This window comes from Saccostrea echinata, unplaced genomic scaffold, assembly GCF_033153115.1.
Source record: "Saccostrea echinata isolate AGI-Se365-2 ecotype Australia unplaced genomic scaffold, CSIRO_AGI_Sech_v1 ptg000010l, whole genome shotgun sequence".
Lineage (NCBI taxonomy): Eukaryota > Metazoa > Mollusca > Bivalvia > Ostreida > Ostreidae > Saccostrea > Saccostrea echinata.
In genome coordinates, this window is record NW_026889759.1 from 6,250,001 (window position 1) to 6,265,365 (window position 15,365).

Consider the following 15,365-nt stretch of genomic DNA (forward strand, 5'->3'; position numbering starts at 1 on the left):
AAATATTAACAACAATATTCTTTTGCATTTTGATGGAAAAATACATTTTTTTGAACCGTTGGAAAGAAAGAAAGAAATTATTTGCTTCGGAGGAAATTTACAAGTGAAACATCTGGTCGAATTATTACTGCTTCTGTCGATAACGGTGCGGAGGGAAAAAAAACTTGGCTGCAGGATTAGCGTCGGAACCACTGACTGTAGATCATTTATGATATGATCAAACGGGCATCCAGATGGTGTTTTCGGCATATTGTGTTGCACAAATAAGCCTCTGTATACGCAGCGCTTTATGAATACGTTTATTTTTGTTTTACACGCCGCCCGTTTGATGCGGCGCCAGCTGCTATACCAAGAAACCCGATACTTGTTGAGACATTGTTAGAATACACGTCAGGAAGAAAACTGGTCAGGAGGTTCATGCCTCATTTCATAGTCAATTTTATTTCTAGTGTTGATTCCTTCTTTGTTGCAAATTTGTTTTTTTTTGTCTTTAACTGTGATACAGTCAATGTTTTTTTCCCCTGTTTGTTTCACTTGAGAGAAACACTTGAAAACAAGTCAAGTGAATTTTTGAAAACATTATGTGCAATGATCCTCATATTTTTTTGATGTGAGAAAAGGAAATGTGCTTGAATATAAATCGGTGCTAGAAAAATAAAATATGTAATTACCCTTTATTTATATTTCTCTGTGTTTTATTGTCTTTTAAATTCAATTTAAATACTGCAATAAGAGTATATGTAATTATTATCGACAAAAAAAATTAATGAATTATTGTGTCATTATTGGTGAAGTTATCAATTTTAAGATAACACTAATTGATACGAGAGATACCTTACGAGTCAGCAAAAAGAAATATAGAAATTAACCAACATTGATTGAATTCTTCAAAATTATAGAATTCCCTCATTAATGAAATTCAAATAAAATGCAGGTTTTGGCCTGTAGTTCCTTTATAACCAGGTGATTTCCACCTTTATAATTTGAAGTAAAACATTCTTGTGTTTACATCGCAGGCCTCACGAGGCGCTGAATGGCATGTCATTAAATGAAATCAGACATCGCGACGACAGGTGTTTATTTCGCTGTGTGACGGTCAACACCTTGGAGTGCCGTCTGCCTTTGTTCATAGGCTGATTTCACCTTATCGTGTCTTATCCCGTTTGTTTAATCAGAAAATAACGAAGGTTGAGAAAAGAAAAACAGACTGAATTTTAGGTAAAAGTGAAAAGATTGTAGAAATGTGTAAAGATGGAAAGTGACAATAAAAACCTCTAAGAGGTAAACCAATAGCGCTGTGTAATTTGATGCGGTAAAGCAAAAGTAACCATTTGTTAGCGTTCCGCTCGGTTAACCCCAGGTGGAGTTCGGTTTCTAATTATTGCTCCTCTTACGAGCTCCTTGGCGCCAGTTAGACCGGGGGCGATACTGTCCCAGTGTATACCAACAAGTGCACGACTATTGTTAGCGCATGTTTCATGCAAAGAGGGTCATGCCTTCACTGATTTCAAGGTGGTTTCTCATCTCCTACATTCCGATGTTTAATTCACGACTCGAACAATCTGGTGGCAGCGTTTGGACCTTCAATAAAGTCGGCGACTCTACTTTTTTGTTGCGATTATTTTCGCAGAAAAAAAATAATAGGCCAGAAAACGTGTCTACTCTTAATGAATTCTTTTGTTCGAAAACTATTTGTAAAGTATTTATCTGCGAACCCTGCTCTTTAAACGGTGATCATAGTAATTAAAAAGAGCATGTCTTTAAATCAAGAAATACATTGAAAAAGCATGGATGAGCAATAGATATAATGTCATCATATATCAAGTAAATACTTGGCAAACATCAAAACTGTTCACAGGTGACAATTTGAGAATCTAATCACGGTGAATGCACCATGTCTATCAGATGTCTACATCAATCCTAAAGACAAGATAACGCGTAGTGTGGCGACACATAAACACCCAGGATTCAATATCAATCACGTGATTTATTGCTGTATTAATTGAGAAAAGAATGAATACTTCGAAAGAAATATGCCGTTGTGGTTTTATAAAGAATCATCGCATGGTCGATATTTCGTCCCTAGAAAAGCTGGTACTCATCACGTGACTTTTTATCTGATAGTTATCACCCCTTCGAATAGTTTATCAAGCCACCTGTTGGGGCATGGAGTCACCACCAATTTTATCCCTCCCCTACCTAGACAAGGAAACTAATCATAAGATCGCATCAGCCGATAGTTCTAACCAGGACTGCTTGGTATCATATCGACCGTGCATTACATTTACACAGATGGCAGTTTTGTCCTTCTAGATAAGAACTGTATTCACACGATACCATGACTGTTTAAAATGTCTGTAAGACCTCACAATACACGCTGCGATAATACTAACACGACTCTCATGGTACAGCGTATCCTTGTTATCAATTAGTGCGATTAGGCCGTTCGTATGAAATATATCACACCTGTCGGTTGAGCAATATTATCTGATATACACCAAGGGGCACATAAAGGTGATGATATTCACCTATTCATCAATCGTGGGAGGCTATTGTCATATTAACATCGCATCAGCGGCCTGAAGGAATATTTCCACCTACCTATTTATGGTCTATATTTATGTATCGATGACATGTTTATGATCTTGTTGAACATCTGTAATACAAGTGATATGCTTACAGGATGAATATTTTATATTGTTGATGAACTGCAGAAGTAGTCAATGATTGATTAAGTTAATTAATATAAAGTATATATTAATCACAGAAAATCCCAGATTTACATCTCATATATTTTCAAATATTAAATCAAAATTCTAGCAATACAAATCAAATATAAAATCTTTTACAAAACTATGTACTTCTGAACGATCATAGCATGGTACTGAATAAATCAATTTGACAATGTTTATGAGGCAAAATGATTTTCTCTATCCCGCAGTTAGATAAACATCCCACATCTTCTACGTAATGGTTCTATCAATCATAATACAATGTCTCCTCTCAGTCTAAAGAGACCTATAAAAGACATGGATGGCAAAGACTGACTTGTTGTTCTACTGTGACCAATGTCGTTGATAAATCAACTGTTTTACCAAAAAACCCGAGGGGGCGGACAGTGGCGAATGGAAAGGAAAACGTTCTACAGCAATAACTATTGAAAATTCATTCCAAAATAATTGCCACGCAATCACATGGGGACCAGTTTATTGATGTATTGTAACACATCTGTCAAAAACAAATTAATCGAAAATACTCACAGGGCATTGTTTTGATTAATATTACTTGTAGTGGTACGTTTATTGACAAGCGAAGCGATAACTTAGATGACAAACAGTACATACTACCTAATGCCTTTTACTTTAATCACGTGGGTACTCTAAGTAACACTGAAACCCTGAAATATTTATAAAAAAAAATTGTAAACAAATTATAAGTATATTGTATTGTATGCATTGGTTATCACGAGTATGATTGTTACAAACAGCATGTTCACAATGCTGTAAATTATAAGAATTCTTGACGTGTTAGTCTCATATCGATATTAGTGTAAAGTACAATATAGTCTATTTAGGGCAGCCGTATTCAGGCAACTAAGATTAGGGTACATGCCTATCCCGTAGATAATCTATCATAAACATTAATTGGAGCATCTCGTGTCTTGTTCTAATGAATTGCTATTCCAGCAATTGTGTGTTCAATTCGCCTCAGTATTTTATACCAGAGAGGATCCCATAAACTAAATACTTGAATATTTAGAAGTTCAATTTTCAGCAAACAAATTTGCCTTCTTCACTTGAGGACAGAATATTTCTAGATAACAAAGATTCATTTTTAAAATGCAGTACAGGTTGATTTTGCTCTTTACCATGTTAAAAATGTACCTCAAACATATGACTATAATGTTGAGTGAGTTAAGATTCCAGTGGCACGCATATTCACTATATATGTGGTACATGTAGTTATAAGTTATAGAAGACCTTTTCACAAAATATCTTCAAAATAAAAGAAAAAATCCAATTGTCCAACAGGTATCCAAGCTACATGCATGTATAGTAGGTAACAAAAAATATATATTTTATTACATTAGAATATACATGTATTGTGAATAATTTTTTTGGAAAAAATATTTTCAAATGTGCTCAAAAAAAAGAAAGAAGAAATTACAGAGTTTTTAGTGAAGAAGGCTACTTTTTTATTTACGAAATCTTTTCTATTTCCACATCTTTAAAGCCTCCTGCTATATGCTACTATGCTAAATAAGTCGCATTTATCTATAGTAACAATAATGATGACTCTTTCTTCCCCTAAATTTTAATTATTTGCACAATACATGTATTCGTTGATGAATTCAAATTGTGAATACATTAATCTTAACCATATATTATACATTCTGATAGATATAGCATGATGTACAGGGAGGGTGGGGAAAATATTTTGTCACACCCTGAATGCTATTAGCTTATTCCTTTCCTTCATTGAAACCTCATCTAAGACCATTGCTTGTTTAGGTTTCAAATGATTTGCGCAAGCATGTTTATAAATATATGCATGGCTAATTGCAGTTCTGCATTTGTAAAGCGTGCTAATTAACTATCAACATGAAATGTGTCTTCTGAGTGGCTCATAGTTTGAACCAATTCTGATAGTACCGCACAATGTGTTCAGATTTCCTTTCCCCCCCAAAAAATCCAGTGAACAGACTTAGCATATATAAAATCTTTAAACATCGTTATTGAACATGCTCCAATTTTGGGAATATACACAGAAACAAGTTATGGAATATAATAAGATAGAAAAGAAGTCGCCTATATACAAAATCAGGGACATCTTGAAAGAGATCAGACGACATCTAATTATTATATACAAGATCAGAGTCTGAAAACTGTCGCCATTTTTAGGAGTATATAGGTAGGGATCTTGATGGAAGTTGACTGTATAAATTAGGTATTCATACTCATTCAGTAAATAAGTTGTACAAAATGACAGTTTCCAGAAAAAAAAAAACCATTATTAACTTTAATTCAGCATTGCAAATTTACTTTATGCATGAGTCTAATCTTATTTCCTGTATTGGTTTGTTTGGCACGACTTTTTTTCTTTTCTTTTTAAAATTTTGAATACCGTAGCATAATATAAATTCTTATTCGTATATTGTAATGTATTTAATAGTATAAAATAAATAACACTGACAGAATGTATAGTGTCCCTAGTATAAATAGTTCATAAATGGAAATAATTAAGTCGGTGAAGCATCTAAAAAGAAAGTTTTCATTACATTTCATTGCACTTGAGCACAAAAATAGCGAAAGAAATTGTCATTTGGCCTCTGTTTTTGTTTATATAACTGATAATAAATTAGGCAAGTGAAATATGATAAACATATTTCATGAAAGTGTCCAATTTTCATTGTATCTGATAGATATAAACTCAGTGTTTTCTTGTTTTCATAAATGGCTTCAAAATTCTCACTTATTGTCTTAGAAGCACATCAAGATTTCAAACAACACGAATAAGATATCAAATTCACGTTGTTATCATATTGCTACTTCTCATATTTCAAATTTTCATTTAATTTTGGCATATACGGGAGGAAATTTTGTACAAGTGATAGGTGTCGTGGATTTGTTCCTGTTGTTCGCTGATCTCTAACCTAAGACTAAAACAATGAAGACAAACTAAAAAAAAAATATAACTCAAGTTGGTTTTAAATTTCTTAGTATCTACCACGAAGAAAATATTATACCCTTGAAGTTAAACAGGTACAAATTGATTTTAACAGGTATTTGACAAGAGCAGGAACTACCTTGATTTCAGAATACGCCGTGTGTATCTCATGAAGTTATTTTGTGTATAATTTAAAACCCATTCCCACTCTCAGGTAACGACCCCTCTGGTTCCAGACTGACTATGTTTGCATGTTAACGGTAACACCAATTCGCCATATATCTTATCAAAAATTATCTTTTCCTTTGACATATGCTATTAAACTTACAATACCCAGCGATCTCGTTTTCACTGATCTATCTCAAAACACATCGCACCTGTCGCCATACTGGTAAAGGTAATTCTATATTGAAGATTTTTCAGCCTGATAGATTTTTATATTTAAAGTTACCTGTACAATTGGACGCCTGATGTACGACTTGTGGGGCCACCTGACAAAAAAGGAAACCTGCTAAAAATGCACCAGTGCGGCACGCTTTAAATCTCACTTTATTGAACGTAGATTGCTTGGTGTAGTATTTTACGCAGTATAGCTTTTAAAGAGAGATTTTATTTCCATTTTATGATTTGATATGAAACGCATATTTTGCGTTAGATTATCAATATTATTAATCGGTGATTAAAACATGAAAAGAAGTATTCTGGAAATGAATGAATTCTCTTCCAGCTATTTGCAAAAGGGTGACAGGGTTCTGTCCCAATGGACGATTCAAAAAACAGTTTACTTTCAGTAATAACAGAGAAATCCATTAACTGATGAATTAAACTCTATTAATTTACTGTTACATAGCATGTATATTAGTAGTGACCATTACCTATCGTAATTGTACAGTATTTCCGTAGTTTATTGTTACTAGCTAGTTCATAATTATGATTAATCTTATTTAAAGCTAAATGGCGAGGTTTGCGTCTTAAAAAATCACAAAAAAAAGAGAAAAATATGTATGAAAATCCTAAAGGACTGAGTGCCATAAAAAAGTAATGTTCTTAATTACAAACAAGTCCACTTTGCTAAAGATTCCTAGTTTCATCCTCATTTTTTATGGGCCAGTTGGCACATATAAGACCTCAAGGCTTTTGTTTCATTTCTGCTATCGTCTTTGCTTCAACAAATTCCTTCTCTCTCAGTTTCTTTCTATCGTCATTTACAGTTCTCGGTTTCTTTCAGATACGCTCCATTTTCTGTATAACCTTGATAGCTGTGACCTTGGTAGATACTTTGAAGAGCATTGCAAGATTTGTTTAAACTTTGACCTCAGAGGCAAGATCCATTGCATTATATGTACTCATTTCTCTCTTTGATTGTTAAAATTACCATTAATGATTACTTTTATACATGTATTTTTTAGATTAATTATTACCATTACCATATATTTTTAAGGATTAAAAATAATTCATATTTTCTAAGATTATTTAACATTAGTACAATCCTCAGATGTTATTTTGATTACCTTCCCATTCTGCGTGCATGCAGATTTTAATTGTAATTTTTTTTTTTTTTTTGAATTTACCTTTATCCGTAAATTCAAAATTTACAATATGACATAGTTTCATGAATTCAAAAACTTTCACAGAAATTATATACATCTAATTTGAATTTTTGCATCAGCTAAGCAATCGTTAAATGCTCTATTATGTATTCCTTTCATGTGGTTTTGACGTGGTGGTTTTTCATGCTTTAACAGTCGTTAGAGTCGTCATGGTTTTTGACCACTCGCTCAGAAGTCGACATTTATTTTTAGCTATCATAAGTTGAGGAGTTCCTTCTGGCCAGATGGAGACCACACGCTTCGATTTCATCCAGAAATCTACATGTAAATTAATCGATATATGTCGATCCTCATTTGACACCCGGTAAATTCAAAATTTTCAACATGACAGAATTAAAGGAAAGAAGGAATGCAACAAAAAATATTTCTTCAAAGTCTGTCCAATAATCTGGAAGAAGCATATAAATTGAAGAAAAATATATGCATCATTAAAACTTAACTGCGTGTGGACATATGACAACGATTTTCTACAGCAAAGCATCATTCTTAAAAGAATGGGTACATGTATAGAGATCTATACTCTCTTTATGCTCTTCCAAACTACACGACAATAAAAACCAGATGGAAACCGTATATAGACGAAAATACATTGATTTCAACAACACGATTCTTTGTCTTCGCTTTCAATTTGTCATTTTGTGTTTTAAATCAAAGACCACATGGAACAATTGCACTTATTTGGAAGGGGAGGGGGGGTTAAGAGTTGAAGGCGGTAACATCATGATAATTGTTCAAATCAAAATCAAAGTTACAATCATGATTTACATATCAAAAACCATTATCCTAAGAATTGTTGGAGAAAGTCGAGCTGGGAAAAAATCCGTTAGCAATAGATGAGTATAGGAAATCAATAAGGATCAAATTGCACCTTGTAAAAACTTGATTAAAATCAATACTTGATTTAAGATGTGGAAATTTATTTGGAATCAAAACTACTTGACTCATCTAATTTTATTTTATTTTTTCCTAATTCCACCTCATTTTTTTTTTCAAATATGATATTGTTCCTTCCGCTGTCCTACATATATGTATTAGTATCTTTGGTGACTTAATTTGCTTGTAAGTAAAGTTTTTTTCAGGTCAGAAACATTTATGAATCAATATTTTACATAAATGTTTGATTGAAATCTCATTGTTTCTGTTTTACAATGCGAAAAAAAAACTATACAATGAAATATATGTAATATACATGTATATGTACGCACAAGGAGAGACTTTCCAATTGTACGTGACCTCTAATCCTGAGGTAATTAAGAAGACACATCTGTTCTTTGTTTTTGGCGATAAAGCTGTGAAAATATAAATAATGTCCTCCAATTAAAAACGTTAGCACCAGGAAATTATAATTAATGCATCCATTAATCATACACAACTTACTTCCATTTTTGGTGACATTTTCATTCCAATTTTACTCAGAAAACTATCCTAGTCTGTGTGGGTCATCGTACTTGTCAATGAACATAATAGATAATTTTAGACCATGAATGTCTAATTAACAGCGAGAAGAGCAAAGGATCATTTTTATTTCTTGAACATGTTCCACACCTTCCGACCCAATATACCACCCGTGTTTGGTTAAACTGTTACAACATACGTATTATATATGTCAGTATATATCTCAATGCTGTTTTCGTCAAAGTAACCTACATGAAGAGGAGTTTAATTACACAATCAACGCAAAGTTCACACTGATGAAAATAAACGGTTTGAGTATTCGTAAGTATGGCAATTATTACAGATCAATTACACTGTATTTGCCCATTTTTGCATACCGGAAGAGAATTTCTTACAAAAATATCTAGTCTAAGGCAGTTACGTTTCTATTGTCTTTTTTCTTTGAAAATGTCTTAATGATTTTATACATTTATTATTTGTTTTTAATGAATGCATTACATTTGACAGTATAGGGATTTTGTGTAATGTCATGTGTTTAAACCTATCAAGAGAGTCCCTACATTGTATCCCATCCAGATATTTTTTTAAATAGAAAAATTATAGAATTTATCCCAATTTTAAGTCTAACCAAATATTGTTCTTTGGACCTGGCCTACTTTTCGTCATTTTTTGCGTGATATGTAAACTTTTTGAAATGTTGCAGACAAGACACACTACCAACATGGATGAAGTCATGAACTGAAAAAAAAATTGTACGTGTGACTTCACTGGCGGAGATGATTAGCTTTTTCCTATATAGAATTCTCCGGACACATAGACTGCATTTACCACCTTCCCTTTTTTAATTAACGGATTTGCTCATTCACTGGAATTTTGTCTTTGCTCTTGTTCAACCGGGCTCTTTACCGTCACAGAGAACTTCTACAAGCGCGAGACCGTTCTGCGGAGACAGCCGAATATCTACATGTAGTTGTTCTGGCCAAAGATTCATGAAACATCTTAAGCTTAAGTCAAAATCTTTATGTTGTATTAAAATGTTGTAGAAGTCAATGACCAAAATTAAAGTATTCCTCAACATTGCTTCATAAAAGTCTTGTTTTCTGCAAATTTAGGGAATAATTCAATAATTATAATAGATATTTTATAGGCGATTGAAAATTTTACTTAAATCTAAGTCTGTTTCATGATCCTGGTCTGGATACTACATCACGAGAGTCCGTATAAGTATATACATAGTTTTATAATGCACCTATACCTCGTACATAGAATCTGATTGTATCTTTTTACTTTTTTTCAAATTCTATCTTTTACTTCTTTAATTCTCTTAATCTTTTTGGTACTTTTACTCCCAAGAAGTACGAGGAATATTCCAGCTTTGGGTATAGTAACTGATATCATCTCAAGTTGAACTTCCGCTTAAACGAGGCATCAGGGGTGGGGTTTAAAAATAAAAGTTGCTTGGTCCGTTAACAATAAACCCAGATGCTTATAAAATCTGTGCGGTTTTGATGCCATATCTGATAACACATTTGAAAGAGGTGCTGAAAAAATTTAATGTGACATTCAAAATATATTTGCAAAGATAATTTGTCTACTTCCATGGTTTAAGGGGTGGGGTTGAATAGAAGGTGGGGAAAGTACTTGTGACTCTTTGGGGTTTTGATTGGTGGTTTCAGTTATTTTGATTTTTTTCTCTTTTTTAAAGGGGGGTTTTCATTTAATCATTTCAAGGTTCAAATTGGAAATCCTTTTTTAAACATCATTTTAGGAAACAGAAGTCTAATTTGATTTCAATTTTACATCATGGAACTTTGACACACTCAATGCTATAAAATGCAACTCTAATGTCATATATAAAAAAATGTTCTGTGCAAAAGGCTCGGTATTACTATCTGCAATGGAAGACCGGGGGTGGTTTATCTTTGCAGATTTTCAATGTTGTGCTAAATTATTTTACTATCAGTTTATTGCTGGTGATATTTGTTAAGCCCAGTAGAGCGAAAATCGCTAATAAAACAATCAATCCCAGTAGCATCTACCACCTCGGTCTTTTTCTCGAAAATATCACAAATAACACGTCAACGAAAGGTTATTTCAATAAATGTAATTATTTTTCATTAACGCAATTACTTCTTCGTATCAATACTGTGTTGTGCATTGGATATTGATTAGGCCGTGCGTTATTAAGTCGCATTCATTGGCCGGGTAGGGAACTCTTTGACACCCATCTGATCCCACCATAACTGGTTTAAAATGTCAATAACTCGATACGTATTGAAAAAAAGTTATTATGGAGGGTATTTTTTCCCTCATTGGCAGATAAGGTAAAGAGTGGGGTTTATCAGTAGTAAATTACATCGCCAGCTTCCAGCTTGATGGGAAAGGTCATATCCGATATGCAATTGATCTTATTCTGGGTGTAAAAGATACGCCGTCTTGGCTACAGCTTAGGGCACATAATAATGGGCAGAATTTTTCAAAATCACACTCCTGCTCGCTCGGCTTAAAGACAAATCAATGACTTCGGGCCATTCCTACAAATATCTCTTGACAAGGAGAAACATCTGTTGATTATGCATTGTATTATATAATCTGTCATACTTTTTTCCAGGAAATAATTCTAGAGCATTCTTTTGTTCAGAATCTTGTCTCCTTAGATATGTGTTATACAACAGTTTTCTGAACTATTTCCTATCAATCGAGAAGACATCGAATCTTCATTACTCCATTAAAACACTGTCAAAAAGTTACAGAACAACCGAATGATTGAAAGCATTGGATAATTTTTTGTAACCTTGATTGCTTTTCTTTAAAAAGCTGTTCTATTATTCTTTATAAGTATAATAATTCAAAACTCAACAAATCGAAACAGAACTCTCTTTTAAGTACTGGACTTTTTCTATTTTCACGATGAAATACTTTCTTGCAAATTGTTTGAAAGACAGAGAAGCAAGCGATAAGATAAAGAGACAAAAAAGACAAAGAAATTCATTTTTTAAAAAATCATTTCACCATTAGCCAGCAATGAAATCGGCTGAATCTGGCGGTCCTTTGGATCTGTTGGTGAACAGCTGGAAGTGATCGATCCGGAGCGGCACTTTCCGATCGATGCTGGGTTCGGAGCCTTAGTTTGATCGCTCTCTATCACATGTGAAGAGAATCACATACTCTATTATTTGTGGAAGGATAATTGTCTTATTGAATTTTTGTCGATTTAATATACACCTTTTTAGTTAGTTATCGACTTGCAAGAGCAGTTCAAAAGCATCTTGCAAAACTGATCAATTGCGGGTGTGTAGTATTTACAGTCTGGCGACTTAATGATAATTAATTAAGCAGAGTTTTTAAGTAAAGGTTGCAGAAGAGTTTAGTTTCTGTTTATTGCACTGCGTCAGCCAATATACGCTTTTAAGACCTGTGGGGTGAAATAAACACCCACTTCTGTCACTCAGCTGATGGTGTGTACATAAAATAGTCATTAGGAGAAAATAATAAAGGCATTTTTAATTATAAAGTCATTTTACAATGATGTCCAGGGAATAACTTTATTTCTGAAGATACTGCTGTAGAATCGCTGCTACAAATGTCACCAAACTATATTAATGAAAAAAATCTTAAGCTTGTTGCTATATAAGTCAGTGTTAAATGCATCTTGACATATAACTCCAAAATAATTCTTTCTCAAAATCGTGTTTATGCGCGAACAGGTGTATCATGACGGAGTTTCCTAGGCAGCAATGCCAGGTGTTTCCATTTCCGCGCTAAAAGCGAAATTCGATTTTATAGAACGTCCATTGCATATTTTAGATATTTGGCGCAATATTGCATCTTTTCAATATTTTGACAGTTCTACAATATTCGACTCTCTGAACAATTTACTGAGTTTTTTTTTTTATTCTTGACTATGTCCGCGGGCATTAGAAACATCTGTCGTTTTTAAGCCCATTAAAAAAAATTGATATCTGTATAAATGGAATGAATAATGATTTTCAGTATATGAATCAATATTAAATTAAATTGTAATTTCATCAATTTCTTGCGATCTAATATAAGATTTATAATTTATCTTGATCTTTGTCAAACATTTCAAGCGATAATCTTTTTAAAGTACGCCTGTTATTGAAAGTCACTCCGAATGGCCATGAATAATGAACTCTATATAAGTAAAATGCTTTAAGAGACTAAACCTACACACACTTGTAATGCAGATAATACACTTAACATGTCTTTAAAATAAACCAATGCCTTTGGCGATTTGCTAAATACCGGACATTATCACCACAATGGTAAGAGGGATAAAGACACTTTTGCAAAAAAAGGGTGCAAGTCAAGTGGAAATAATTTTAATCGGGTATTTTTCTTGTTCTTTTGGAAGTAAAAAACCTGTTGGTAAAACCGCCAAGAGAAACGATTTATTGAAATAAGTACGGAATTTATGTCACCCTGCGTGTCAAAGTTAGCGCGTATGATCAGTCTGGGGCTAAAACCCCGGATAATCGGATCTCAGTGGCGCCAGTACCTGAGCGATTTTCTAACCACCGGTATCGTGTGTTGTTTTCTTAGTATGGGCATGAGTAAGTAAGAGAATTGTAACCTAATGTTAAAAAAAATACACAGTTTAATCGATAGTGTTGTATTCGTTATACCTGTTGTCAATGAAGCGCTGACACGTGAGTTTCTTGAGGGAGAATCTGAAAATGCCGCCATTTCAAATGAATTTTCATAATCAGAAAACCGTATAGGTGATTAAAAAATTTTTCTCAAATTTAATTTTTAATTAATGATTTTAAAAACGTTTTTCTTAAACTGACTTTAAAATGGCTTGAAAAGTAAATTAAATCAATGTTGAAGTTTTGCAGTTTCAGATCGACACAAGTGGTAAATAAAAGAAACAGAATTAAAAGAGGTAGACATTTTCTTACACCAAACTTCGATTAACTTTCGCAATTAATACTAATAAAGGAACCATAGAACCCTGAAAGACCAGTTTTGAGAGGGAGAACATGAACCAGAAGTCTCTGATGGGATTGTAGCGCTACTGGTCTATACGAGACAAGGATCACCTGGACAGGAAACACATTAATTTTCAGTTTTACATTTACAAAATTGTCCTGATGTTTTCTTAACTTGTACCAAATTTTGTTGCAATCAAATTGAAACTAAAGGAGGGGTAACATTTTGAAAGAGTTATACATGATCTTTATTTTAGAAGCTATGGCAACATCGATAAAAAGAATTATATGTCTTAGTTTAGTTTAGTTTAGTTGCACACCAAATTTTATTGAAAGTGGACCAAAATTGTAGATTTAGTTAGTGTTTTGAAAGAATTTCACATCACACATTATTCTTTTTTTTATTAACCACTGCAACAATGTTCATCGGAATTTCAATATGTACCATGGTGTAGTATATCTGTATTCCAAATTTTAATGAAATCAGAAGAATGTAGGGGATGTAGCACTTTGACAGAATTTCACAGAAACTAAGTAACCATGACAATATCATTCATTGAAATTGAAAACCAAATTTACAGAATTATGTATCTTATTGTAGTCTATTTGTAAACCAAGTTTAACTGAAATCTAACCAAAACTGTGGGAGAAGTAGTGTTTTGAAAGAATTTCACAGAATATCTATTTTTAGTAACAATTTTATTATCGCTCTTCGAAATCAAAAACAGATAAACAGAAATGTGTATCTTAGTCTGGTCAATTTTTACTCAATTGGACCAAAACTCTAGGGAAAATGACGTTTTGAAAATTGGGATTTATTACACTGCGCATAAAATAAATATTTTTTGATTTTAAAGTCATAAGTCAAAAGATTCCATTTGCAATCCATTGAAAAGAGTGAAAAACAACATTCAGCAAGTGTGTATAAAATGTTTAATGATTTTTTTATTACAGACAATAGACAGACAAGTAATACAATGCCAAACTGGGGGGGGGGGGGGTACAAAGCTTCAAATTCTTGATCTTTGACAAGCACGGAATGGTTTTTAAAAAAAATTCTGTAAATTGTCAAATTCTTCTACAGTATAATTTATAAGACGTTTCGAAATCAACTAAAATGCATTGATATCTTTATTTATTCAACAAACACCGATTTTACATAGTTACGTTTTCGTATTGTAGGCTGTTCCTTGAAAAAGATTTTTCCATCTGTTCTCTTGACTTAGAAGCAAGATAATCTTATATATAAAGAAATTAAAAAAAAAAAAAAAGGATTCATGGCTTTACATCGTTTATTTTTACCGTCTTCCGTATTCTAATACTCCTTTTAAATATTTCCATTTTTGGCAGATCAAGAATATATGTCAGTTCGTAGCCATTAATTTACTTTACATTAAAAAGAAAGGTATACGTGTTTGCTAAATGTCTTTGACCGCTAATCACAAAGACAAAGAACATCAACCCCACTTCAAAACGATCTGGTCAGTTCTTTCATTAAAGACTTTTCCGAAGAGTTCTGTTTTCTTTACTCCCTTGATCTCAGAAACGAGATACTCTTTTATATAAAGCTGATTTCTTGGTCTCCCAATCTAGATCTATACGTATTATTAGAAAGGGATACACCAAGTCGATCACGCACGTAATTATGGACATACAATATACTAGTATACATGTAGATAGACATAGGTAATAGATCTACATGCATTTATTTCGGTACAGATAAAACTATTACCATATAAAT

General features: G+C 33.0%; 1 protein-coding gene across 2 annotated transcripts in view; it reads left to right on the top strand.

The window, feature by feature from the left end:
- Positions 1-15,365, top strand: part of LOC133184256 (transcription factor ATOH8-like) — a 186,456-nt gene that overhangs the window by 1,690 nt on the left and 169,401 nt on the right. The window contains exon 1 of one of the 2 annotated variants that reach the window (XR_009720802.1): positions 1-389. This exon is cut by the window's left edge and continues 1,690 nt beyond it. The gene's annotated coding sequence lies outside the window, so the exon portion shown is untranslated. Of the gene's footprint in view, positions 678-15,365 lie in introns of those variants that run through there. The other variant, XM_061319230.1, reaches the window with a different exon arrangement.